Source organism: Pantherophis guttatus, chromosome 6, assembly GCF_059756535.1.
Source record: "Pantherophis guttatus breed Tessera chromosome 6, ASM5975653v1, whole genome shotgun sequence".
Lineage (NCBI taxonomy): Eukaryota > Metazoa > Chordata > Lepidosauria > Squamata > Colubridae > Pantherophis > Pantherophis guttatus.
This window is the reverse complement of record NC_142068.1, coordinates 3,956,677-3,981,371: the sequence shown is the minus strand read 5'-3', so window position 1 is coordinate 3,981,371 and position 24,695 is coordinate 3,956,677. Positions and strand designations below refer to the sequence as shown.

Genomic DNA, 24,695 nt, shown 5'->3' with positions numbered 1-24,695 from the left:
CCCCAAGCCTTACTCTCGAGGAGACCTCCTCCTGAGGAGCCACTCCTGCCTTTTGGCAGCTCTGCGTGCCCGTGCATCGAGAAGAGGCTCCTCCTCTTTGTCCTCTTCACTTATGGGAGCTTCTGGAGGTTCTGAAGGCCCTGGCTGAATCCCCGCCTCTGGCACCACATCTTCTCCAGCCTCCTCATTGTCCGACTCGAGTGCCATCTGCACAGGCTGCTGTCGCAGCACCACACCAGCCTCCTCGCTGTCAGAATCAGCTACAATCCGCACAGGCCGCTGACGGACCACAGCATCATGTGACCGTGGTGATGCTGCAATAGTCATAAATATAAAGAAGGATCATAAGTCACTTTTTCAGTGTCGTTGTAACATCAAACAGGCGCTAAACAAACCGTTGTAAATTGAGGATTACCTGTACAAAAATTTTATCTATTGAAACCAACTTAATCCAGGTGAGAAGCAATCTAGAACTAAGGAGAAATTTCCTGACGTGAAAACAATTAGACAGTGGAACTACTTGCCTCCTGAAGTTGTGAATGTAACAAAAAAAAAGTGGAAGTTTTTTAAAGAAAAGATTGGGCAACCATTCGTCTGAACTGGTATAGGGATTGAGCAGGGGGCTGGACTAGAAGACCTCCAAGGTCCCTTCCAACTCTGTTATGCTGTATTCTGCAAACTCCAGACACTTCTGCCCCGAGTAACCTCTTCTGTATTGATTCTCTCTCCTTGGGGAGGGTCTGTCATAAATTCCTGGGTAATTAACCACACTTTGGGCACTAAATGACTTCTCACTACATTAAACACACTACCTGACCTTTAATAAGCTGACGCAGGCAGCTTTTCTCTGTGCCGAGCCTAAAATTGGAGGCTTCCGTTTTCGAAGCATCCTTCCTGTTCTCATGCCGTGCCAGGCCAAGTCGATAGTTCTCTTGCCACCCAGGGATTATTTCGGGCAATCGTGGTTCCACCGGACATCCCTGAAAAACCAAGTAAACCTCCCACTTCCAGCACCACATCAGGAGAAACATGTGTCCTTCCAGGCGCCTGTCTGGACATGCATGGTTGCACGCTGCTCCTCCAGTTACAGATGGAGACAGAAATTCATCCATGTGACAACTCCGTGCTCAAGGCGGTCATTAAGTGAGTTGCCCCGATTTTACGACCTTTTTTTTTTTTTGCCATGGTTAGGATAGGCTGCTAAATTAAAAATCCACCCCTGGAGAGGTCAGGGGCAAACTTATTTCTAGATTGTTGCTTAAAAAGACTCTACAGATATGTGCATTTTGCTACCAGCTTGGTTCTAAGAAGACTTTGGTCTTATTTTTTTTTTAAAAAAAAGTAATTGAGTTTACACAAGAGCTGAATGATATAATCTGAAGAAGGAGGGTCTCCTTAACTCGCAAAATCCTGATATGTAATCAGCATTTAATATCTTTGTATCCTGCTGTTCAGAACAAAGCCCTTCCCAAAGCAGATTAAACTTAATTAAAAATACTAAATGCACACACTTCAAATCCTAAAAAAAAAAATCAATAACGATCAGTATCTAAGTCATTCTAATAGGAAAAAGATAAAATCTCCAATGTTACTTTGCTCAGGAGAATTAACTGAGGATCTTATAATATTTACAAATGAATAAGTTTAGTCCCAGGAAAAGCATACTAGTAGAGTTCACGAAAATTTATCAGAAAGAAATCAATAAATGTTGACAAAGATTTGAGTACAGGTAGTCCTCGACTTACAACCATCTGTTTAGTAGCCGTTTGAAGTTTCCACAGGACTGACTTATAACCGTTTTTCACACTTATGGCCGTTGCGACATCCCCATGGTCACGTGATCAAAATTCAAATGCTTGGCAACTGGTTCATATTTACGACGGTCGCAGTATCCCTGGGGTCACCTGATCCCCTTTTGCGACCTTCTGAGAAGCAAAGTCCATGGGGAAGAAAGATTCACTTAACAACCGTGTTACTAATTTAAGAACTGCAGTGATTCACTTAACAAATGTGGCAAGGAAAGCCGTAAAATGGGGCAAAACTCAATGAATGTCACACTTAGCATCATAATTGTGGGGCTCAGTGGTGGTCATAAAGCGAGGACTGCTTGTAGTCAGGAAAGGAAGAACCAGACATAATTCAAGGAAAACTGTTTGAAAAAGTGGGCAATCCCAAGGAGATGAAAAAGACTGAATTCTTAGAACCTCCTACAACCTCTAGATAAGTTGAAAACTATCATTTGCATGCATCCCGTAGTAGGTTAACCTTGCTTTATCCCTGGTTTCTTTTCTCTGGGTGATTTAGCCTACAGGTAGTCTTTGTTCTGCCCCAGCTACGGATCCCAAAGAACGCAGCACACACAAAGTTTGTACAAAACTGAATTTACTAAAATAACTCAGTCTTTTTCAAAACAAAGGCTGTAAATAAACTGTTTTAACAGCCTACCAGAATTCTAAGATAAGGTAATCACAGTCTTACTAGAGTTGGCAGAAAGCCCAAAAACAATTTTGCAGAGAATCCAGACGCAAAGGAGATTGAACTAAAGTTGTTCCCTGCAAATTGCTTCAGTCGGCGTTCCTCCTTAAATAGGCTAAGGGAGTGGCCAATTAGCCCTAAGCCTTACTCTTGAGGAGACCTCCTCCTGAAGAGCCACTCCTGCCTTTTGGCAGCTCTGCGCGCCCGTGCATTGAGAAGAGGCTCCTCCTCTTTGTCCTCTTCACTTAAAGGAGCTTCTGGAGGTCCTGAAGGCCCTGGCTGAATCCCTGCCTCTGGCACCACATCTTCTCCAGCCTCCTCAGTGTCCGACTCGAGTGCCAGCTGCACAGGCTGCTGGCGCATCACCACACCAGCCTCCTCGCTGTCAGAATCAGCTACAATCCGCACAGGCTGCTGATGGGTCACAACAGTCCTCGCCTTACAACCTCAGTGGTGGTTAAGTGATGTGCCCTTGATTTCATGACTTTTTTTTGCCAGGGTTGTTAAGTGAATCACTGCCATCGTTAAACGAATCGTGCTGTCTTTAAGTGAATCTATTTCTATTTCTGTTCTCTCTCTCTCTCTCTCTCTCTCTTTTTTTGCTTTAATTTATATGCCGCCCTTCTCCGGAGACTCAGGGCGGCTTACAATGCGTTAAGCAATAGCCTTCATACTTTTGTATATTTATACAAAGTCAGCTTATTGCCCCCACAATCTGGGTCCTCAAATCCTCCTTAAATCCTCCCATCGTTCATTCAAATCGGAGACCAATGAAGGTCTAAATAAGAGACTGACTTTTTCCCCGAAGGAAACCTCTACTTTAACGGTTACATTTTGTTAGTGCAGTTTCACATAAGAGAGCATTTTAAGAGCATCAAAACAGAATAATCATATTACAGCGATACCTTTTTACTACGTTAACTGTAAAATAAATGAGAGCCAAGTGGGGTGGAAACTGTATTTTTCCCGTAACAGCAATCTATTCTTATACCCAAATGAAATAAAAACCCATATCCAAATCCCGAGGAAAGCTAATCGCCACAAAAGCAGCGTTTCACAACTTCAACAATTTTTAAGATGGGGGGGGGGCTTCCAAATCCCAGAATTCCCCAGCCAGCGATGCTTCAGGTAGTCCTCGACTTACGACCACAACTGAGCTCAAAATTTCCATTGCTAAGCAAGACAATTGTTCAGTGCCCCATTTTATGACCTTTCTTGCCCCAGTTGTTAAGTGAATCACTGCAGGTGTTAACGTTAGTTAACACGGTTATAAAGTGACTCTGATTTCCCCATGGACTTTGCTTGTCAGGAGGTTGCAAAAGGGGATTGTGACCCTGGGACACTGCAACCGTCATAACTATGAGTCAGTGGCCAAGTGTCTGAATTTTGATGATGTGACCAAGGGAAGGCTGCAACCGTCATAAATACAGGTCCTTGACTTACAACGGTTCATTTAGTGACTGTTCAAAGTTACAACGGCACTGTAAAATGCAACTTACGACCGATTTTCACACTTATGACCGTTGCACATCCCCAAAGTCACATGATCAGAATTCAAAAAACTTGATGACTGATTCATATTTATGACGGTCACAATGTCCCTGGGGTGACGTGATCCCCTTTTTGTGACCTTCTGACAAGCAAAGTCAAAATGGGGAAGCCGGATTCACTTAACAACGGTGTCACTAATTTAATAACTGCAGTGATTCACTTAACAAATGTGGCAAGAAAAATCATAAAACGGGACAGAACTCACTTAAGAAATTTCGCACTTAGTAACATGAATTTTGGGCTCAATTGTGGTCGTAAGTCGAGGACTATCTGTATTTTGTTTTCCCTTTCTCCTTTTCTCTTCTGTTTGATTTAAGATGGGCCCAAAATCAACTTCTACCTTGAATTGCCCTGAAATAAAGCAATTTGCATTTCGTGCAGTTAAAAAGATTTACAGTCCTTGACTTACAACCGTTCATTAACTGACCAAAGTTAAAACAGCACTGAAAAAAAGGGATGTATGGCCGTTTTTCACACTTACGACCGTTGCAACGTCCCTGTGGTCACATGATCAAAATTCAGATGTTGGCAACTGACTCACAGTTACGATGGTCGCAGTGTCCCGGGATGACGTGACCCCCTTTTTGATGGCTGGGGAATCCTGGGAGTTGAAGTTGAAGAAAAACGGTCGTTAAATCACTTTCTCAAGTGCCGTTGTAACTTTGAAACGGTCACTAAATGAATGGTTGTAAGTCGAGGACTCCCTGTACAAAGAGTCAAGACAGTCTTGCTGCGATGATTGTCACACGCACACAAACAGTCAGCCAGGGGTTAAATAAAACTTGCAGACAATAAATTCCTTCGATAACAGGATTGGCAGCAACCCAGTAGCTGCTTGCCAAGAACTTTACTCACAGAGGGAGGTGTTCGTCCTCCGTCAGATAAACCGAAACAAATACACAAAGTCAAAGAATTGTCAAGTCCAGTCCGTATTTATTTATTTATTTATTTATTTATTTATTTATTTATTTGTTTATTGTTAAATTTGTATACCGCCCTTCTCCCTGAGGACTCAGGGCAGTGAACAGCCAAGTAAAAACATAAACTACAAACATTAAAATACAATTTAAAAATATATATAAATTTGGCCCCATGATTAAAAACAATAACAAACAATTAAAAACATTTTAAAAAATGTTAGGCCAGCCCAGCTTGCTGGAAAAAGAAGGTTTTAAGGGCACGGCGGAAGGCACCGAGGTCTTGGATTCTCCTGATCTCTGGGGGCAGCTGATTCCAGAGGGTGGGAGCCCCCACAGAGAAAGCCCTCCCCCTGGGGGTCACCAGCCTACATTGTTTGGCTGATGGCACCCTGAGGAGGCCCTCTCTGTGGGAGCGCACAGGTCGGTGGAAGGTCATCGGTAGCAGCAGGCGGTCTCGAAGGTAACTAGGTCCTATGCCATGGAGCGCTTTAAAGGTGGTAACCAACACCTTGGAGCGCACCCAGAAGACCACTGGGAGCCAGTGCAGCTCACGCAGGAGAGGTGTTGTATGGGAGCGCCATGCGGCTCCCGTGACTACCCACGCGGCCGCATTCTGGACCAGTTGGAGCCTCTGGGTGCTCTTCAAGGGGAGCCCCATGTAGAGAGCGTTGCAGTAGTCCAGGCGAGAGGTGACGAGGGCATGAGTGACTGTGCACAGGGAATCCCGATCAAGAAAGGGCCGCAACTGGCGAATCAGGCGAACCTGACAAAAGGTCCCCCTGGCTACAGCCGTCAGATGTTCCTCCAAGGACAGCTGCGTATCCAGGAGGACTCCCAGATTGCGAGCCCTCTCTGTGGGGGCCAAAGACTCGCCCCCGATAGTCAGTGATGGGGTCAACTGACTATATCGGGATGCCGGGAGCCACAGCCACTCAGTCTTGGAAGGGTTGAGCTTGAGCCTGTTCCTCCCCATCCAAATCCGCACAGCCTCCAGGCACTGGGACATCACTTCAAGGGCATCGTTGGGGTGGCCTGGGGTGGAGATATATTAAATCCAAGGCAGGCAGATAACTTAGTTTCAGAGATACAATGTGACTCGCTAGTTGTTTAGTTTTGTCCATCACAGAGCCTGAATGGCCACCACACCCCCTTTTATCCCCTGTGGGGTGTGGTCCAGTGACTCAGCTTAATATCTGGCATGCCTCCTTTTCTGCTGCGTGCGCTTGTCTGTCCGGCGCTGACGTGGATCCAGCCAAGACTTATCTCCGTCACTGTCCGACTGCGACTGCTCGGAAATACCTGGCTCCTGGCCAATCTCTTCTCCTTCGGGAGACACCTGAAGCATTGCCAGAGATGAGGGTCCTGGAGAGGGAGGCCTGGCCAACTCCTCTCCTTCACCTTCGGAGTCTTCTCCCTCCGATAAGACGGGCTCGGGGGTCGGAGTCACAACAAATGGAACCCCCTCCCCAAATATATGCAAATAGCCAAAGAGGGACTGGAAAGAGACAAAAGAAAATATATAATCGACGTGAGGATAACGTGAATATAAGCAATGCAAAGTGTCAGTCCAAGCGGCTCCTTTTCAGAGGCCGCTCCTATTTCAAGACTCCTTTTCTGTGCAATGGGTTGCCCCTTTCTCCCTTATGCTGAGCCGCCCCCACCCCCCCAGCTCGGAAGCCCTCTGCACACGTTCAGAGGCACACTTCTTCCTTGGATTTGAATTGTTCCCCTGGGACCCAATGCAGGACGAGTGTGCAGTTACTCCAACCTGGCGCCCTCCAGATGCGCTGGGTTTTGCAACCTCCGCAGGATTGCTAGGCGCGATGCGAATGGGGGACACACACACACACCGCACCCTTGTGGGCGCCTGGTTGGGGAAGCTGGCATTGCCTCAACTGGGCTTAGTCGAACAAGGCAGCTTTATTTATACGCAGGCACAGTGGTGAAATCCAATTTTTTTTACTACAGGTTCTGTGGGCATGGCTTGATGGGCGTGGCTTGGTAGGCGTGGCAGGGGAAGGATACTGCAAAATCCCCTTTCCCACCCCACTCCAGGGGAAGGATACTGCAAAATCTCCATTCCCACCCCACTCCTGGGGGAAGGATACTGCAAAATCTCCATTCTCACCCCACTCCTGGGGGAAGGATACTGCAAAATCCCCACTCCCTTCCCACTCCTGGGGAAAGGATATTGCAAAATCTCCATTCCCACCTCACTCCAGGGGAAGGATACTGCAAAATCTCCATTCCCACCCCACTCCAGGGGAAGGATACTGCAAAATCTCCATTCCCACCCACTGTGGAGCCAGACAGAGGTGGCATTTGCGGGTTCTCTGAACTGCTCAAAATTTCCGCTACTGGTTCTCCAGAACCTGCTGAATTTCACCCCTGCACACATATATATACATACACATATATAAAAAATTAAAATCTCGGGTGTTTTCCCACGTCATTGTAAATAAGTTGGTTAAAATATTTAAAATCCTGGTTAAATTCCAGCGTAAAATCTTCTAAAAATCCTTACAGAGCACTCTGCAAGGTCTTTAAAACCTCAGCTAAAATCCTACCAGTGACTTTAAAAGTTTTTCTTATAGCAACGTTTCGACAGGCTCACAACCCTGTCATCTTCAGGCTCTATTTCATTTAGAAGCTATGGGTTCTCTGTTGCGAGGTCGGAGCTGTCGTATGCTGCTGCTGCTGACGTATGCTGGCTTTTTGTATGTATATATATATACACATATATACATACATACACCCACACACACCAGTGAAGGAAGCTCTGCTCCCCACTCTTCAAACTTCCTCTTAATGCACCCCACCCCCGAAAGCTGCATTGCTCGCCTTAAGCCCCCTAGACCAGAGGTTCCCAAACTTGGGCAGCTTTAAGACTTGTGGACTTCAACTCCCAGAATTCTCCAGCCAGCTCTGCTATGCTGGAGAATTCTGGGAGAATTCTGGGAGTTGAAGTCCACAAGTCTTAAAGCTGCCCAAGTTTGAAGACCTCTGCCCTAGACTCCATGCCTCCTTTCTTTCCCAACCTTTCCCAACCTTAGCAAAGCCAAGTCCAGGAGGAAGCGTGCCTCTGAGCGCGTGCAGAGCGCTGCCAAACTCGGGGGTGGGGAGAACTCCGCAGCGCACGCAAACCGCAGTGTAAGCGCTGAAGTTTGCAAGGGAGGGGGGGAGCGGCCGGCAGGGGGCGCGGTAGGGCGGGCACGCCCCCTGCTGGCGCTTTAAAAGAGCGGCCGAGCCGGCTCTCGCAGACAGCCCGAGCGCTGCTTGAGACGGGCGGACGCGCGGCCGGGCAGAGGCTGCCGACGGGGCGAAGGTGCCCCCTTTCCCAGCTGCACAAGCGGAGGCTCCGACTGTCCAGCAGCCATCCAAAGCCGAAGCATCGCGGCCGGGGGAGTGGGGGACTCCTCTTACCTACCTGGAGCCGGACAGGTGAGTCCCGGGGCTGCATTCCCAGCCCCTCTCCAGCTATCCGGCGCTCTGCACGCGCACAGAGGCAGGGACTTCTTTTTCTCGGAAAGGAAGAAGCGAAGGCGGGTGGGGAACAGAGAGAGAGAGAAAAGAGAGCGCAGCGCATCTTTGGACGGCTGCAAAGTTGGGTGGACTCGATCCGGCGCAAACGAAGCGCAGGGGTGTATGTTGCAAGGCAAAGGGGTTCCTCGGGATCCCGCGAAAGATCCGGGATCGTGGAGATCCCGCAGAGATCAGCTGGGACGCGGGGGGGGGGAAACCAAAAGCCCCATCGATGCGCAGTTGGAAGGCTGCAGGGGGGGCTCCTGCGTCAAAAGGGCGCTTGGATCGCTCGCTGGGCTGCGCAGCTTGGTGCTTTCTGAGACAATCCAAACCCCCCAATGGTACCAATCAAGGAGAATATTTGTAGGTGGTGTGGGGAGGGGTCCTGGGTGGTTTTTCTGGCAGACCTTTCATGACCCAACTAGATCACATCATCAGTGTTAAAAAGGAGGGGGATTTGCAGAGAGGAGGAGAAGGAATGTGGGGGCTTTGGTTTTCCTGCCAGACCCAAACTAGGTAACATCATGATTGCTTAGTGATGGTTAAGGACCCCTAATTCCCTACCAGAAGCTGTGGAAGAAAAGATTGGACAGCCGTTTGTCTGAAATGATACAGGGTTTCTTGCTTTAGCAGAGGGGGTGGACTAGAAGACCTCCAAGGTCCCTTCCAACTCCCTTATTCTATTGCTCTGTTGTTCTGTTACTATTCTGTTGCGGGCTTCTGCGGGTCCACGCTCCCTAACCCAGAATGCGTGACTTAAAATTGGAATTTCTGATCGGAAGGGGGCTTTCCCCCTTTCATTCTCTTGTCTCTAAAGAGGGAACTGAATCCTCCTTTACGACAAGCCTGTGAGGTAGGCTAGGGAAGGGGAGGGAAGGCTGTGCTTTTGACCTCCTGGAGAACACCCAGATGGCTGTTCCTCGGTTGTAACCCCCAGGAAAAACTTCTCCACCATATGGGACCTCTCTCCTAACTCAGTTCTGCCTTTGGAAAAAATGAGACTTCCGTCATATTTAAATCAGAGAGGATGGAAACTGTAATTTGGCGCATTTGAAGGGTCAGTTCCCTCGACTTATTTCTCGAGTGCTGCCAGGCAGCACGGATGGGAAGCTTAAAAATTTATCCTCTCGCGCAGTCTGCCAATAGAGGATTATCCAAAGCAAAGGTGAGACTTGGCCGCAGTCCTTCGTGCATGTCTAGAGTTCATTTTCCTTCGATGCGGGCTAGATTGAGAGAGAGAGAGAGAGCGGCTATAAAATCGGCAAATTGCAGGAATAATCGGAAGGTCAGAAGGCGGTTTTCTGTTCTTCCTTCCCCGGCTTTGGATTTATGCCTTTGGCGCAATCTCGCTCTCTCTTCCTGGAAATTTTGCAAACCGGCACCCAAAATGTGGAATGCGACACATTTTAAGTAAAACGGGAAGAAAAGAAAAAGGAGAGATTCGAAACTGGTGGCGTTGATGGGAATCAGGGTAAATTCCCAGCATTTTGCAATGAAACTGGAAAAAAGTGACTTATGACCGTTTTCCACAGTTACAACCTTTGCAGTAGGTGATCGAAATTCGGATGCTCGGCAACCGGTTCCTACTTAACAACCGTGGCCACGTCCTGGGGGGGGGGTCACATGATGCCCTTTTGCGACCTTCAATGGGGGAGCCCAATTCACTTAACAACCAGGTCACTAACTTAATCGGCTGCAGTGATTCGTTTAACAACGGTAGCAAGAAAGGTAAAATGGGGCGAAACCCACTTCACCAACGTCTCATGGAACGAGAGAGATTTTGGGGCTCAATTGTGGTCGCAGGTTGAGGATTACGTAGAAATGACTACATATATTACTATGCAAAAGTAAAAAAATGAGCTTGTACGTTGCTACCTGAATCTACTGTGCTAAAAAGAGTCGGAAGTCAATGCTTTTCTCTTTCTTTCCCTTTTTCCCTTCCACTTTTTCCTCCCCTACCTTCCCATCGTTTTAATTTTTCTTTCTATTTTACATTTCGACAAACCAATAAAATGTGTAATACTGCAGGTTGAGGACTACCGTATAAGATGCCTTAAAAAGCAAATAAGAGATAAGGAACCAGCGAAGGCAGGAGTGGAGAAACACAGTTCCAGAAACGTATTTTAATTCGCCTTATTTATTTACTTGTATACAGTAATTGGTTAGTAGTTGGCTGGTCTGTCTGAATTGATTTCCCATTTTTCTGTCCCTGCCACCCCTCGGAGTGGCTTCCATTGATCCAAAATGCCAATAATCAAATCAGTGCAGTGAAACCAAGCAAACTCTTCGAATCAGCCAGCTGGCTGCAAAAATGCAGGTTTGCAGGGGATCTTTTAAACCCTGCGCCGAAATTTTGGAGAAAAAAAATAAATAAACCCACCTGTTCCCTTTCCCCCGAATTCTAAGGACGATGGAGCACCCTCGTTGTACATAGAATTCATGCCTGATTTTGGGGAGCAGAACAAAAAAAAATTGCAGTGACGTGGTAAATCCAGGCAGGAAGGGCATTTGACTTGAGGACAGAGTCAAAGTCAACAGACGGACGGACAGACAGACAGACAGCAGTCTTCTGCAACATTTCAATGCAGTCCCTCTGGCTGCGCTCCACAGCAGAAAGCACCAATGGAGGAGGGTTAAGATGGAAAAAAAGGGACTTTGCCAAACTGTTGGGTTTTGAAACATCGACGGACGTTTTGCTCAAAACGTAGCCAGCATCTCTGCAGATGTTCCAGATGTGTTTTCCTGCTTGAGAGCAACAGGATGCCGACTTGAAGCATTTAATTCTAAGGAGCTCTTTTAAGAGACTTATCTGCAACTCAGATCCAGAAAAACAAAACGTATTCTTTCTTGTCCACGAATGCCGATCTCCTTAGCTGACCCCGGAAGTAAGAAAACAGGTAAAAATTAGAGACAAAAACTCTGCTTTTGAATATTTGTAAATATTTGTAGCTAGCGGTGGGCATTTGATGGACAGTTTCATGTTTCCGACACAATTCGCCTGCAGCCTCTTGGTAGGTTACACAACTTTCTTCTTTGCATGTTATCATAGACTCGTATTTTTTGTCTTTTTAAATTCTCTTAAATGCTGAATTGATGGTGGCTTTTTTGGGTGTCTGTAGTGAAATGGGGATGATAATTGCTCTCTCTCTCTCTTTTTTTTAAGTGCTAACCAGTCTCTGGTTCCCACTTCAGCGCGCAGCAGCTGTGAAATAGAAAATAGTTTTGGATAATCCCGCATTTTCAATCTCTGTCTGATTTGCATCTCTCTCTCTCTCTCTCTTTTTCTTTCAATTAATCCTGGCAGGTTGTGGGCTCCCTTGCTCCATCCTGCATCTGAAAGTTCGTGATTTTTGTATTTAAAATAATTCCATGTATTTTATTTGTATTTAATGATGCATGGAGAGATTCCATCAAGGAGTTTCTTCTGGTCTCCAAACGCTCTGGGGGAGAAGGGGAAAAATGGGGGGGCCGGGAGTGGAAGGAACAAAGGAAAAAGATAAAAAAACAGAATAAGTTGGAAGGGACCTTAGAGGTCTTCTAGTCCAACCCCTTGCTCAAGCAGGAGACTGTATAACACTCCAGACAAATGGCTGTCTAATCTCTTCTTAAAAGCCTCCAGTGTTGAAGCATCCACAACTTCTGAAGGGAAGTTGTCCACTAATTAATCGTTCTAATTCTCCGGAGTTTTCCTTGCTGCAGAGATGGAATATGATGGATACAGATTAGAAACAGATTGAACAGAGTTGGAAGGGACCTTGTAGGTCATCTAGTCCAGCCCACATCCAAGCAGGAGACCCTACCCCATTCCTGACAGATGGCAGTCCAGTCTCTTCTTGAAAGCTTCCAGTGATGAAGCTCCCACAACTTCCGAAGGCAACTTCTGTTCCATGGCTTGATTGTTCTCACGGTCCGTAAATTCCTCCTTATTTCCAGGTTGAATCTCTCCTTATTCAGTTTCCATCCATTGTTCCTTCTCTGGCCTTTGGGTGCTTTGGAAAATAGCTTGACTCCCTCTTCTTTTTGTGGCAGCCCCTCAAATACTGTAACACTGCTATCGTGTCTCCCCCCCCCAGTCCGTCCCCCTCCCCTCTTTTTTCACATGTTTTTCTTGCCTTCCATGCACGAAAGGGATCAAGGGATCTCGGTGCCTTCCGCCGTGCCCTTAAAACCTTCTTTTTCCAGCAAGCCGGGCTGGCCTAACACTTTTTAAAATGTTTTTAATTGTTTGTTATTGTTTTTAATCATGGGGCCAAATTTATATATATCTTTTTAATTGTATTTTAATGTTTGTAGTTTATGCTTTTACTTGGCTGTTCACTGTCCTGAGTCCTCAGGGAGAAGGGCGGTATACAAATTTAAAAATAAATAAATAAAAGGTTGAATTCTTGTGGCTTGATTTTGGACCGGTAGCATTAAAAAGGCGGGGCGGGGGGGCTTTGGAAAATCTCATGCTCCCCCCTTCCCCATCAGCATAGCCACTGGGGATTGACAGCTTTGAGGTGGGTGGATCACAGTTCTGAGTCACTCACCTGCATGACGGGGACGGGACGGACTGCAGCATAGACAATGCATCAAAATCAACCCAGACCTCCATTTTCACTGGCCACGAGCTGGGTGGCTCCATCGATCCGTTTTAATAAATGAATGCAGCTAGTCCTTGACTTACGATTGTTTGTTTAGCGACTGTTCGCAGTTGCAATAGCACTGGGGGGAAAAAAGTGACTCGTGGCCCATTTTTCACACTTCTGACTATTGCGGCATCTCTGCAATGATGAACATTCAGACGCTTAGCGACCGACTCCTATTTATGACGGTTGCGGTGTCTCCTTTTATTATTATTATTATTTATTTATTTATTTATTTATTTATTTATTTTATTTATATATCGACCTACTCCCGAAGGACTCAGGGCGGCGAACAGCCAAACAGTAAAAAGACATAAATACAAAATTTAAGAACCAAGTAAAATCGAATGAAACAAATTTGGCCCAAGACATATTAAAACCCCAATCATTTAAAAACCCAATTTAAAATTTGCGTAATTAAAAAGAGGGAAAAAAATTAGGCCAGGCCCTCCTGGTGGAATAAAAAGGTCTTAAGAGCGCGGTGGAAGGTGTGTAGATCTGGGATCCTCTGTATCTCTGGGGGGAGCTTGTTCCAGATTGTAGGTGCCCCCACAGAGAAGGCTCTCCCCCTAGGGGCCGCCAGTCAATATTGTTTGGCCGACGGCACCCGGAGGAGCCCCTCTCTATGGGAGCGTACTGGTCGGTGGGAGGCTATTGGTGGTAGTAGGCGGTCCCATAGATAACCAAGTCCTAAGCCATGGAGCGCTCTGAAGGTGATGACCAAAACCTTGAAGCGCACTCGGAAGACCACCGGGAGCCAGTGCAGCTCGCGCAGGAGGGGTGTTACATGGGAACACCATGTTGCTCCCATTACCACCTGCGCGGCCGCACTCTGCGCTAGCTGGAGCCTCCGGGTGCCCCTCAAGAGGAGCCCCATGTAGAGAGCGTTACAATAGTCCAGGCGGGAGGTGACGAGGGCATGAGTGACTGTGTGTAGGGAGTCCCGATCCAGAAAGGGACGCAACTGGCAAATCAGGCGAACCTGATGAAAAATCCTCCCGGTCACGGCCGTCAAATGCTCTTCTAAAGATAGCCGTGAGTCCAGGAGGACGCCCAAGTTGCGAGCCCTCTCCGTGGGGGCCAACGATTCGCCCCCAATAGTCAGTGATGGCGTCAACTGACTATATCGGGACGTCGGAAACCACAGCCACTCGGTCTTGGATGGGTTGAGCCTGAGCCTGTTCCTCCCCATCCAGATCCGCACGGCCTCCAGGCACTGGGACATCACTTCAAGGGCATCTTTTGCGACCTTCTGACAGCAAGGTCAGAAGAAACGGTATACAGGGTCTCCTGCTTGAGTGGGGGTGGGTGGGGTTGGACTAGAAGACCTTCAAGGTCCCTTTTAGCTCTATTCTGATTGATTGATTGATTGATGTATGAGGGTGAATTGATGCACACGCACTGGATATGCATAACATCCTAAACCCGTGATGGAGAACCTATGGCACGCGTGACACAGGTGGCACACGGAGCCATATCTGTGGGCACACGAGCATTGCCCTAGCTCAGCTCCAGCCCGCATGTGTGCACTGGCCAGCTGATTTTTGGGCCCACTGGAAGTCGGGAAACAGCCTGTTTCTGGCCTCCGGAGGGCCTCCGGGAGAGTGGGGAAGGCTGTTTTCACCCTCCCCAGGCTCCTAGAATGCCTCTGGAGCCCGGGGAGGGCAAAAAACGAGCCTACCGGGCCATCGCATGCGAAAAGTGGGGGTTGTGCGTGCATGCACGGGGTGCAGGGTGCATTGAATTATGGTTGTTGGCACGTGCACACTCGACCCCCCTATCGTCCGTGTCATTCCCCCCGCCCCCCCTGCCCCGCGCCCCTCCCCCACTTTTGGCACGCAATGGCAAAAAAGTTAGCCATCACTGTCCTAAAGTGGTTGGATTTACTCTTATTTCAACTGGTAAACTAGAAGGTGTTTTAACAAAACGGGGCTTTAATCTCACAGGTACGGCCGCCATCTTGACTTCTTTGACCCTCCTTATGGTACACTTCTATGCGTGTACGATAGTTCAGTTGCAATAAAATCAGTTTAATAGGTTGCTGGAGAGGAACAATATCTGTTGATCCCAGAGAGTGTCCAATCCAGATTTACTTGTTACGGGTACAATTTATGTCAATTGTGCAAAGACGCAATTAGCACTTTTGCTGAAATTTGCATCCTCTACCTAGGAAAGCAAGTATGCAAACGACAGTTTCAGCCGTGATAAAAATATCAGCTGGAAAATTAACACCCGTATTATAAATGAGCAGAAATGACACAGCGTAAATCATGTTTGGGCCCCTTTGGAAACGAGGTCTGGTGGTTTGGAAAAGAAATCAGAAAGATAAATGTTGTTGTTTTTTTCCTTGCCTCCAAAATGTGCTAAATGGAGATTCAGAGAATCAAAGTCTTATAGGTAATGCTCAACTTACAACCATTCATTTAGTGACCATTCAAAATTGCAACACCACTGAAAAAACACCACTTATGACCTTTCCCCCCCCACACTTATTGCTTGTATGTACACTGTGAGCTTCTGCATCGGAGACAAATTCCTTGTGTGTCCAATCACACTTGACCAATAAAGAATTCTATCCTATCCTATCCTATCCTATCCTATCCTATCCTATCCTATCCTATCCTATCCTATCCTATCCTCTATTCTAGCTCTATTTCTATTCTATTCCTATATTCTATATTCTATATTCTATTCTATTCTATTCTATTCTATTCTCTGTTCTAGCTCTATTTCTAATCTATTCCTATTCTATTCTATTCCTATATTCTATATTCTATATTCTATATTCTATTCTATTCTATTCTATTCTATTCTATTCTATTCTATTCTATTCTATTCTATTCTATTCTATCCTATCCTATCCTATCCTATCCCCATCCTCCTATTCTATTCTATCCTATTCTATCCTATTCTATCCTATCCTATCCTATCCTATCCTATCCTATCCTATCCTATCCTATCCTATCCTATTCTCTATTCTAGCTCTATTTCTATTCTATTCCTATTCTATTCTATTCCTATATTCTATATTCTATTCTATTCTATCCTATCCTATCCTATCCTATCCTATCCTATCCTATCCTATCCTATCCTATCCTATCCTATCCTATCCTATTCTCTATTCTAGCTCTATTTCTATTCTATTCCTATTCTATTCTATTCTCTATATTCTATTCTATTCTATTCTATTCTATTCTATTCTATTCTATTCTATCCTATCCTATCCTATCCTATCCTATCCTATCCCCATCCTCCTATCCTATCCTATCCTATCCTATCCCCATCCCCATATTCTATTCTATTCTATTCTATTCTATTCTATTCCTATTCCTATTCCTATTCCTATTCCTATTCTATATTCTATATTCTATATTCTATATTCTATATTCTATATTCTATATTCTATATTCTATTCTATTCTATTCCATTCCATTCCATTCCATTCCATTCCATTCCATTCCATTCCATTCCATTCCATTCCATTCCATTCCATTCCATTCTATTCTATTCTATTCTATTCTATTCCATTCCATTCCATTCCATTCTATTGTGTTATTCTATTCTATTCTATTCCCATTGCAGCCCTCCTCTGGGTCACCTGATCAAAATTCAGACGCTTGGCAACTGTCTCATATTTATGACGGTTGCAGCGTCCCACGATCGCGTGATCCCCTTTTGCGACCTTCTGACGAGCAAAGTCAACGGGGGAAGCCAGATTTTGTTTTAACAACCATGTTACTCGCTTACCAACCGCAATGATTCACTCAGCAAGTGTGGCAAGAAAGGTCATAAAATAGGACAAAATTCATGTCAGCCCCGGAACCTTTTTGAAAGTCTTCAGGGCTGCCACACGAAAGCCGGTTGCTGCTCTGGGAACGTAAGGGGGGAGATGAGATAACTGGGTGGGGGGGGGAATTGTAGCCAAAATAACATTCTTTCCCGTGGGAGCCAAGGACGTTCTAATCAGGTGTTTGAAAGGCGTGGACTAAAGCCAGCCGGAGTGGGGACTGTGACCTGATTGGACCGTGTGATGGATGTGTGAACTGAAGGAAAGAACTTTGAGTTTCGATTTGGGAGGGGAAAACTTTGGATCCTTCAGAGTTGGGTTTTCACCAGCTGTGCCAATGTGGCATTCCTAATAAATTCTTACTTTGAGGAAACTCCAGGCCTCAGAGTTTTGATTGCGTTGGATCTGTTACTTGGATCCCTGACAATTCACTTAGCAACTGTCTCTCCTAGCAGTAGAAATGTTGGACTCGGTTGCAGTCATAAATCGAGGACTATCTGTATTTTACTTTACCGATCTCCCAAAGCGGGTCATGTTTGTGATTTGTCCAGAGCTGGATTTCGATTTGTAGAATTTGTGGGAGACGATGAAATCACCTCAATATAGTCCAATTATTCACTGGGAGACCCACCCAGCAACAGACTCACTGCTTGCTCACAGCTCTGAAAAAATGCAAACATATTACAGCCCAGTGGTGAAATCCAAATTTTTTTACTGCCGGTTCTGTGGGCGTGGCTTGATGGGCGTGGCGTGGCAGGGGAAGGATACTGCAAAATCTCCATTCCCACCCCACTCCAGGGGAAGGATACTGCAAAATCTCCATTCCCTCCCCACCCCTGGGGGAAGGATATTGCAAAATATCCATTCCCATCCCACTCGGGGGCCAGCCAGAGGTGGTATTTGCCAGTTCTCCGAACTACTCAAAATTTCCGCTACCGGTTCTCCAGAACCTGTCAGAACCTGCTGGATTTCACTCCTATTACAGCCTCAACCTTTTGCTTTACATTTCTAAATGTTTCAAGCCATTCCTGCAACAACACATAATTCTAATCGTCACAACCTAAAATCAGAGTTTTTTTTCTTTTTCTTTTTTTCCCAGTTTGGAGTGTGAAATCCAGAAGTAATTTACCGACGGAAATAAAACATGATAAATTCTTCTCTTTGATTAAAATAATCAATTCTGTCATCTCTAGCATCACCATCCCTTCTTCCAGGGTGTGAATTGGTGTACAGGTAGTCCTCGACTTACGACCACAACTGAGCCCCACATTTCTGTGGCTAAGCTAGACATTTGCTAAGTGAGTTTTGCCCCATTTTGCGACCTTCCTTGCCACCTTTGTTAAACGAATCGCTGCATTTCTTAAGTTAGCAACACGGTTGTTAAATGAATCCGGCTTCCCCCATCTACTTTGCTAGTCAGAAAGTCGCAAAGCGGGGGGGGGGGGAAATCACATGACTTCAGGACACTGCAGCCGTCATAAATATGAATCAGTCATGTGATCCCCGTTTGCAACCTTCTGACAAGCAAAGTCGGTTATGATCACGTGACTACGGGGGATGTTGCAGTGGTTGTAACTGTGAAAAACAGCCCCTAAGTCATTTTTTTCAGTGCTTTGGAACTCCGAACAGTCACTAAATGAACGGTTGTAAGTCAAGGATTACCTGTATTCAGGGGTGGGATTCAGCTGGTTCTGACCGGTTCGGGTAAACTGGATGCTAATTTTACATCTGGTTCGCCGAACCGGTAGTTGCAAGGACTGGCTGGCTCCGCCCACCTTGCCCTTCCCCTCCCAGGAGTCTCCACGCGGCCAGTTTCGGATGCCAGGTAAGTGCAGCACCCACGCGGAGGCTCTGGGAGGGTGAAAAATGGACCTCCCGGAAGTCCGGAAACGGACCCATTTCCGGCCTCTGGAGTCCAAGGGTGGCCGTTTTCACCCTTCTGGAGGCTCGAAGAAAGCCTCCAGAGCCCTCTCCGTGGTGCAGGAGGCCGAGTAGGCCACGCCCACCATGGCCACGCCCACCCAGCAACGGCGCAGAAAACCGGTTGCTAAAATTTTTGAACCCCACTCCTCCCTGTATCCTTCCATCTTTGGGCATGCGACATTCTTCTCACAGCTGTTTTTGCCGACTGTGGCATGTTCAGTGAAGGATGATAATGGGAAAACATAGGTGCGACTTCAGGGAAATGTTACGCAGGGTTGGAATGAATGCCGTTCAAATTGGGTGACACGAATGGCTGGTTTCGAAGAGAAAGGAAAGTGTGATTGGGCCTCAAAGATACCATCATGTTTGATGGCCAGGAGGTAATGGTGTGGATCTCCTTTTTGCAGGTAAGAAACACCTGTGTAGAAAGGATAAGGCAGCCAGCTGAGGAAATATGTGGACTACTTAACTATTCTTCCTGGTATGTACTTAGAAAAAAATCATTTACCGAGCTTTGGCGATTGCATCCCTGAATTGCAACTCACTCACCTATAGAAGAGAATATTCAGAACATAGAAAGATGCAGTTAGAAGGGACCTTGGGAGGTCATCTAGCTCAGGGCTGAACTACAGGCTCCTTGGTGCTCTCTGTTCTGCCCCAGCTCCGGATTCCCAAGGATTGTGACACACACCAACAGTCCTTATCAAATTTATAACGTACCAAGAATAAACAAAGTCCAGCAAAGGTTGGCAACCAGCCCAGAAAACAAGATACGATAAGACACTCACTCTTCAAAAATGCTCTGTAATAATTACACGTTGTTTCCAGAAAGAAATTACTAACTGCATGCGATTTAAATAGGCTAAGGGAGTGGCCAATTATCTTCAAACCTTACTCTCGAGGAAACCTCCTCCTCCTGAGTAGCCACTCCTGCCTTTTGGCAGCCCTGGGTGCTCGAGCATTGAGGAGAGGCTCCTCCACTTCGCTCTCTCCACTTGAAGGAGCCTCTGGAGGTTCTGAAGGCCCTGGCTGAGTCTCTCTGCCTCTGGCACCACATCCTCTTCAGCCTCCTCGCTGTCCGATGCGAGCGCCGGCTGCGCTGGCTGCTGGCGCGACCCCACACCAGCCTCCTTGTCGGGATCAGCCACGATCCACCCAGGCCGCTTGTTAAGGATATTGTTGTTGTGTTACCAACCAGCAGAGTGTAGAGCACAGAGAAACGTTGCTGAGAGAAATGAATAAGAGATGTGCAAACTGGTTTATCAAAAGTTTCCTTTATAGTGAAAAAACAATCTCATAGTCTTTAAATCAATCCAAGTCTTTGCCAGTTAAATCAGTCCAGTGATACAAAAACTCTTCTTCCCACACAAACAGTAGTTGGTTAGAATAACAAACTCACTCTGGTAACAAACCACGATGGTAGCACATCCATCCAAACGATGATAGCACAATGATAGCAACTCCTCACACAATGGTAGCTTATCATCAACTGAATACTTTACAGTACCTTTCTCAAATACATTCACAACTAGTGATTATCTAATTACAGCATGACTCAGCATTACAATGAATCAGCAGTAAAACTTTAAAGTCACACAATACATATTCATATTAAAGTCACAGAACACATATATTGCCTGGACAACTTGTTAGGCTCAAACCATATCCTAACATTCTCCCCTTTGGACAGGGCAATATATACAGGTTAGATTCTTAATCCATAGCTTGCATGGCGGGCCACAAGACTCTTTCTGAGCTGGATGTCTATGGAGATTCTCAATCATCAAGGTCATGGTTAGAAAAAACACCTTTGAGTCTGAGCTTGATGGTTTTCTTGCAGACGTTTCATGACCCAACTAAGTAATGTCATCAGTGCTAGAAGGAAGTGGGTTTTGCTCCCTGTTTATATACTAGTGGCTTGCTCTGTCAGTGTTGGTGGGAAATTCTTGGTGGTTCTTTGATTAAGCTGTTGTTTACCGTTTGATTGTTTATCTAAGTTGGTTGGTCCTTGATAAGGGTATTATTTAAAAGGTGTTTTTTATTGTTGGTCTAGTACAGTGATGGCTAACCTTTTTGCCGCTGCGTGCCAAAAGCGCGGGGAGCGGGGGTGGTCGCACGTGCATATGCACACACCCATAATTCAATGCCCCCCACACCCCTCCCCACCTCAAATGCATGCACGACCTTCCGCCCCCCCGCCCCCCGTGCGCCCCATTTTGGGCCTAGCAGGCCTCCCTGAAGCCTCCAGAGGCCAGAAAGAGCCCATTTCCCGACTTCCAGTGGGCCCGGTAGGCCTGTTATTCGCCCTCCCCAGGCTCCAGAGACTTTCTTGGAGCCTGGGGAGGGCAAAAACAGCACCCCCCCACCGGAGGCCCTCTGGAGGCCAGAAACAGCCCGTTTCCCGACTTTCCGGTGGGCCCAGTAAGCCCGTTTTTCACCCTCTCCAGGCTCCAGAGGCTTTCTTGGAGCCTGGGGAGGGTGAAAACAGCCTCCCCCACCTCCTCGGAGACCCTGCAAAGGCCAAAAATGCCGACCCCTGTACTTACTTGGCATCCAAAATGGGCTGCATGGAGACTCCTGTGAGGGGAGGGGCGGTGTGGGTGGGGCCAGCCAAAAATCAGCTGGCTGGCACGCACATGCACGCTGGAGCTGAACTAGGGTAACAGCTCACATGCCCGTAGATATGTCTCCGTGTGCCACCTGTGGCATGCGTGCCATAGGTTCACCATCATGGGTTTAGTATTAATCTTAGTGTTAATTTCTGCTTATCTGGGTGCTTGTAAGGAGGTGTTTTAATCTTTTTATTTCCTTTTGGCTTTTTGATTATTTCTTTTGGATGTTGGGTAAATGTTGCTTATCTTTATGTGACTGTTGATGGCTGATTTGTCTGCATGCCAAGCAAGCTTCCAGGAATTCTCTGGCGTTTTTGCACTTGGCTGAGTCTAGGATTCAGTTGCTGAACTGAAACTATGATGAAGTCATTCCAGATGTTGTACAATTAAGGAGTTTTTGTCATGCCTTCTAACTTGCTCTTTATCTTGAATTGCTACTCGTGACAATTAAGATAAAGAAGACAGCATGAAACAATACATAAAGACACTAACGTGCAAAAGGAAGGGATCAATGACTGCAGAGAAAAAGAACGGTGTTTCCACACAACTTTTTATAAAAGACTCATCTGGATTTTTCAATGATTGATCAGCGAAGACATTAAACCATCTCCAAATGTTCTCTGCTCTCTTGATTAAAAAAATAACTCTGGCAAATGATCCACTGTTTGAAATTATGGCCAAGTCATTGATCAGATCTATTCCACCTAGGATTTCAAAAAATATTAAAAAGTGCTGTACACACACAGATACACAAACACACACAAATACACGGAGAGTTGGAACTCCGGGGTACAGCTAAAATTAAAGGAAGATGACTTTCATTCTACTTTTTTAACAAGCCAGTGAGACTTTTTTCTAATCAGTAAAGTATTTAGAAAAAGTAGCACATTAAATCGACCCTGGCTAGAGTCAGTTACTCTTGATAATTATCCCAGATATGCTTGATAAAGTTTGGAGAAATAGGAGAAGGGAAAGAGAATGGATCTGCGGCTAGATCCAGAGAACGAGTTCCTTGGAATATCCTGGAAATAACTGGGAATCATTGTCAAGACAGTGGAGATGACGATATGTTCAGGGCAGGGGTGAAATGCTCCCAGTTTGGACCAGATCACCCGATCCGGTAGCGATGGAGGCGGGTGGTTCGGAGAACCGGTAGCAAAAATCCCTGCGGGCCCCCACCCCCATGCCCAGCTGAGCCGCACGGTCATCAGAGGCTTTTTTATTTTTTTTTTACTTTTAAAAGCATTTTTTTCTATAAACTCTTCGGCCAAAAAATGCTTTTAATTTAAAAGTAAAAAAAAAAGCCTCTGATGATTGCGCGGCTCAGCTGGAATCATCAGAGGCTTTTAAAAGCATTTTTTCTACAACCTCTTTGGCTGAAGAGGTTGCAGAAAAAATGCTTTTAAAAGTTAAAAAAAAAGCCTCTGATGATCTTGCGGCTCAGCTGGAATCCTCAGAAGCTTTTAAAAGTAAAAAAAAAAAAAGTTGGCCACGCCCACCCAGTCATATTAACCCCACCACCACCAAGCCACGCCCACAGAACCGGTAGTAACAAATTTTACATTTCACCACTGGATTGAATGCAATGATTATGATTAACCTGATTAGTTTTATTTGTATTAGAATTTATGACACCCAGGTGCCACGCTGTTCCCGCATTGATTTGTTATTTTTAATTAAAAAAATTAAAAAACTTGGGGGTGGGGGGGAAGTGAAAGTCTCCCTTTTCTCCCCCAAAATAAATCACATTGTCCAATCTGGGTATGGGCTGGTTGCCTGGTTACTCCTTTCCTCCTCCTCTGGCCAACCGGCAGTTGGAATGTCCTTGGCATTCCAACTGCCATAATAATTGAGAGAATTATTTTGTTTTGGTGGGCGTGGCTAGGGGTGTGTGACAGACATAACTTATGATGAAAATTCCACTTCCAAGGTAGTTGTAAGTCAAGGATACTGCTAGCCAATCTCCTGAGCAGGAAGTCCTTGGTTACAAAGATTCGTTTAGTGACCGCCAGAGTGGTGGGATTCAAATAATGTAACAACCGGTTTTTTGCCCTAATGACCGGCTGGGTGGGTGTGGCCATGGTGGGCGTGGCCAGGGAGTGTGACAGGCAGCATTCAGCCTTCTGCAACCCTCTGGGAGCAAAAACAGGCCACGGGGGGGGCGCCCCCCAGGCTCCATTTTGGGCCTAGTAGGCCTCCCTGCAGCCTCCTAGGAGCAAAAACGGCCGGGGGGGGTGCCACACTCCCCTGTGCTCCATTTTGGGCCTAGGAGGCCTCCCTGCAGCCTCCTGGGAGCCAAAACAGGGCACGTGGTGTCTCCAGGAAGGGGCAGGGCCAGCCAGCAATTTAACAACCGGTTTACCCGAACCGGCTCGAACCGGCTGAATCCCACCACTGGGTTGACCCCCTCTTCTCAAACCAGGAATGACACATGGCGATTCTTCCAAGCTGAGATCTTTATTGTTTCACACCTACAGAAAAAAAAAAATATTGCCATGCTGAAGACTCGACTTTAATCTGAATCTGCAATATTCTCTGGGGACTGTTAGGAAGGAGTTGTCTTCACCCTCATTCTCTCACACACGATCTCTGGGCTGAGTTGCCTCTTCCTCCTCTGGAATGCAGCCCCTCCCACCTGGCGATCCATCTCCTACACTATACTACACTACTCGACTTACAACAGTTCATTTAGTGACCGTTCAAAGTTACAACGGCGCTGAAAAAACTTGAGTTACGACCGTTTTTCACCCTTACAACCATTGCAGCCTCCCCATGGGCACGTGATCAAAATTCAGACACTTTTGGCCACCGACTCATACTTACAACGGTTGCAGTGTCCCGTGGCCCCTTTTGTGACCTTCTGACAAGCAAAGTCAACGGGGGAGCTGGATTCACTTAACAACATCATTCCTAATTTAACAGCTGTGATGATTCACTTAACAACCAGGACAAGAAAGATCGTAAAGCAGGGCAAAACTTACTTCACAAATGTCTCGCTTAAAACATCCCCATTTTGTGTCTTTTTTCGTTAGTTCCCTGGAATCATAAGATTCGGGGTTTTTGAATTGTACAATTACGGTGAGTTTTTAATCTCCCGTTACGACTGTTCTCGCTTCTTATGATCTTAAATTGGGGAGAAATAGAGTTTCAAAGAAATGGAAATTGTTGGGCACTTGCTAATTTTGACCAGATGTTCAATCACGACAATTTCATTGTGTCCTGCTGTGGCAATTAATGCCATTCAGTTAAATTTCATTGCAAATGATAATCATACATTTAT

At 46.1% G+C, this 24,695-nt stretch overlaps 1 protein-coding gene across 3 annotated transcripts in view; it reads left to right on the top strand.

The window, feature by feature from the left end:
• NMUR1 (neuromedin U receptor 1) overlaps nucleotides 1-24,695 on the top strand; it is a 79,879-nt gene that overhangs the window by 43,339 nt on the left and 11,845 nt on the right. Inside the window, exon 1 of one of the 3 annotated variants that reach the window (XM_060684935.2) lies at nucleotides 8,205-8,387. The exons of 1 other annotated variant lie outside the window; for it this stretch is intronic. The gene's annotated coding sequence lies outside the window, so the exon portion shown is untranslated. Of the gene's footprint in view, nucleotides 1-8,204; nucleotides 8,388-11,188; nucleotides 11,366-24,695 lie in introns of those variants that run through there. One more of the 3 variants, XM_087872021.1, reaches the window with a different exon arrangement.